Source organism: Musca vetustissima, unplaced genomic scaffold (assembly GCF_032173495.1).
Source record: "Musca vetustissima isolate MV318-11 ecotype Yass unplaced genomic scaffold, APGP_CSIRO_Mvet_v1 utg38030, whole genome shotgun sequence".
Taxonomy (NCBI): domain Eukaryota; kingdom Metazoa; phylum Arthropoda; class Insecta; order Diptera; family Muscidae; genus Musca; species Musca vetustissima.
The window spans coordinates 9,061-13,590 of NW_026881578.1; positions in this window are offsets into that span (position 1 = coordinate 9,061).

Here is a 4,530-nt window from a genome sequence, read left to right on the forward strand (position 1 = left end):
AAAATTGACAATATTGCCCATATATCTGAATCGATTTCGTACAACATTTGCAATGAATTGGGTTTCGTATAAAGCAGCTTTTTGAATATTTGATACAGGATGATATGGCTGCTTCGAAATATTGTTCTAATATAAATATACTTAGAAATGAATTCTTTCATTGATAAACCATTGGATTTTAGAATTAAAAATATCAATTATTTCCTCTTCTAAAAATATTTGTATCCCAATATACCCATATTGGGAATGAAAGCCAGATCCAATCACCCAACACAAAAAACACCTCCGATAATACACCCAGCTAATTGTTACCGGTGCAATTGTGTCGGCATTCTCATATCTTTTTCTCAGCGCTTAATTAAGCTACTGAAAATAAGAAACAACAAAATCCCATATCGAAAGCAGAACAGAATGCTAAGTCATCGTTGTGCACTGTGACCAAAGACAACAAGCCGAAAAAGTAAACCTTAATTGGATGGAAATCGTTGAAATATTTAAAATAACTCGATACCATAGCCTAGCGTTGCACTCCACTCAGTTCAATTCTCTAAGCCAACCAATCCAGACAAGACAAGGACTCCCCGTGCAAAGCAAAGATTTACGCACAACACCATAACAAAATCGACTGATCTCCGGCAGCTCTGTTTCGCTATGTTTACTTTGGTTTTCGAAAATGTGTGCCTGTCCTCAACTTAATGGTTGGTTTGTCTGTTTGTTAAGCAACCTAAGATCAATGTTCACAACCCCAGTGTTTTTCTCAAATGCACACACACACACACTGTGTTTGTTGGTCATCTATATCAGGGCGGCTGGGAGCGCAACAGCGGACACACATTTTTCAGAATCCAACACGTGTTGGTCAAGAGAACCTTCGATTTTTGCGTTAATCAAAATTCCAATCATCATACCTGAAAATCATCGATTGGTGTTATGCGTACAATCAATTTTTGTGGTTGTTGCTGCTGTTGTTGTTCTGCACACTGTTAAATGGACTTTGGTTGTGGTCGGGGCGAACACTGCTGTTTGTGGTTTGGCATAACTGATTGCTCTGTATCTTGTCGACTTGGTGTCCTGTCCAACAAGTTGAACAATGTCACAAAAATTCTCAACAAGAGATTAACGAACCGCTAACATGCCTCAATGGTTCGGGAATTAAATAGAAGTCAAATATTTTTGGGGAAGCAAAAAAGTTAATAATTTGGGCGAATTCTCATGGATGTGTTGTGGATTGAGTTCTAAACGAATTAATAAAGTTTTTTTTTTTTTTGTAAAATAAAAATATATTTTTGTTCCTTCAAACGGTACTCCGCACACATTTTGACAATTAAACTTTGGAATCTTGATAAAGATAATGTATGTAAAAAATAAACATTTCCAATTAGGATGTAAGTCAAAAATCTATTCACTTACTTAGCTGGCTTGTGACCGAATATTTGTTCCATACATCTAGCTTAAACCAGTAAGGAAAGAAGTAAAGTCGGACGGGGCCGACTATATGATACTCTTCACCACTATGGGTATATTAAAAAGGACTATTAACATGAAATTGGAAAAACTAAAATATGTGATATTTATCTAAATGTGAATCGAGTAAGATCAATTGATAAACATGTATGTTAATCGACTTCAAAAACTATGAATAGGACATCCGTTGGGCTAGGTCTGTCCTTTTATAAAACACAACTACGTTATTCTATGCTCAATTTTGTACGTTGTGCAAAATTTCATGCCAATCTGACAAACATGAGGAGTTTGATGCACCATTTACTTAAAATCGGACGAAAATGTATATGGGAGCTATATCTAAATCTGGACAACTTTCCAGGCTAAATTCAGTACGTCGCGCCAAATTTCGTGCAGATCGAAAGATATATAGGGACTTTGGTGCATCATATACATTAAATCTGACGCCTATATATATGAGAGCTATATCTAAATCTGGACCGATTTTCACGAATCTTTGCAGACATCGCTTTAGTCTCTATTCAGTGCGCCATGCCAAATTTCGTGAAAATCGAAAAATATATAGGGGCTTTGGTGCACCATTTACATAAAATCGGACGAAACTATATATGGGAGCTATATCTAAATCTGGACCGATTTTCACGAAACTTGGCAGACATCACTCTAGGCTCAATTCAATAAGGTGCGCCAAATTTCGTGCAAATCGAAAGATATATAGGGACTTTGGTGCACCATATACATTAAAACTGACGCCTATATATATATATATATATATGAGAGCTATATCTAAATTTGGACCGATTTTCACGAATCTTGGCAGACATCACTTTAGTCTCTATTCAGTGCGCTATGCCAAATTTCGTGCAAATCGAAAGCTATATAGGGACTTTGGTGCACCATTTACATTAAATCGGACGAAACTATATATGGGAGCTTTATCTAAATCTAAACCGATTTTCACGAAACTTGACAGACATCTCACTAGTTTCTATTCAGTACGTTATGCCAAATTTCGAGCAAATCGGAAGATATATAGGGACTTTGGTACACCATTTACCTTAAATCGGACGAAAATATATATCTAAATCTGAACCGATTTTTCCCAATTTCAACAGACGGACAGACGGACGGGCATGCATGAATCGACTCAGAAAGTGATTCTATGCATATTCTCAAAAGGAACTATGGGTCTATCATGTTTCCTTTTGCCTGTTACAAACATATGCACAGAGACATAATACCCTGTACCACAGTGTGGTAAAGGGTATTAAATATTTCCAGTAGCACCGGTCTTGTGCATTAAATTCGTGGCACCCTCATCCATTCTAACAACATGACCTCGTCAAAGTAGTCACTGCAGCTCGATACGTCTGACTATTTTTCTCTAAAACACTCAAAGAACTGCCTCATTTGCTTGCGCAACTACCCATGCTTCAGATCCATACAACAGCACGGGTAGTATCACCGTCTTGTAGAGTACTATTCTTCTCCTAATTTCAAAACTGATGTCATTAGCTTTATTCCTCGCATTATGTATTGCTACTATCTGCAGGGTTGCCCAATATACGTTGTTTTTTTACATCAATAGCATTACGACACTCCTGATCGTTCCAGTGGTTTCTTCATGGCGGTCTTTAGTACCCTATTGTTGCTTTTGATGCAGTTTGTAGAGAGTGGGCAATTCTTTGCCATTGAGCTTTTATATTTTTATCAGGACAAAGAGTGCTTTCATCAAGCAGGTGGGTAAGTTGAGCGGAGTTGTGTTAGCCGCTTTTCGACGTCGAGTTTCCGTGTTTTGTTAAGCCATATGCTATTTAGACACTCATAAAGTATGTCTTTGGCCTGTTCATCTTTGCGCCAGTTCTATACAACATTCGCACATTCAAACTGTAAATTTCATTGCTATATATAGGTCTGAACCGATTTCAATGGAACTTAAAATCTACATTTATGAATTGCTTTGCTATCCGACATTCAACAAAACTTCGCATACTTAAATATGGACCTAATTCAGGACGCTGTGCAAAATTGTATTCCAATCGGACAAATATTGGTACTTTGGTGCACCATTTACATAAAATCGAACGAAACTATGTATGGTAGCCATATCTAAATCTGATCCGATATTCTCCAATTTCAATAGGGTTCCGTATTGAGCCAATTTTGATCCAATTGGGATCATAAATGCGACCTGTACTTTGTTTACAATTTTACATGGACAACCACGGAATGTATTAATCGGCTCAGAAAGTGATTCTATGCCTATTCTCAAAAGGAACTATGTGCCTATCTCGTTTCCACCCTATTAAAACAAGGGGATATATAAAACCCTTATAGAACCCCTTGTAATAGGGTGGAAATAATTTCAATGAATGTTTTACTTTTTTAACAACTTCAGCAATTTATCATTGCGGCTATTCTGAGATTTCTTTTCAGATTTTTTTTTTTAATTACAAAAATTTCTTGTTCGCACTAATTTGATGAACACCATTTAATATTAATTTTTGTTTTTACTTTGGCCATTAACTTTCTTAAAAGTGATTACCTGTGTTATCAATCATTTCACAAATTGATGGCTCAGTGTCTATTCAATTTATTCTCAAGCATAAATTTGAAAAACTCCATTAAAAAATAACAAGCAAATACAAATTATTACAATGTAAAAATTGAAAAAAAAAACAATGTCCCACTGTGCGCGACATATTTCTTGTTAGATTTGGTTCAACATAAAAAATTAATCATTGACTCAACTTCAATGGCTGCTGGAGTTCATACCGGGAAGGCAACATATTCACACACACACACACAACATACAATATAGTGAACAAATAATTTTGACTGAATGTGAAAACATGACCGCACCTTCGGATTGTTTTCTTTTTTCTTCCTTTGTTCTCTTAAGTGTTTTGGGTTTGTTGAGTTTATATTTGGGGACTTTTCAGCCTTCCATTTGCGGGTTAATAATTAATCTTCTTAATTAAGTAGAATGTTTTGTTGTTGTTGTGTTTTGTGTAGCTATCAACGGATTTTGCCAAATGTAGATGATGGTTATGCCTTGAAATAGTC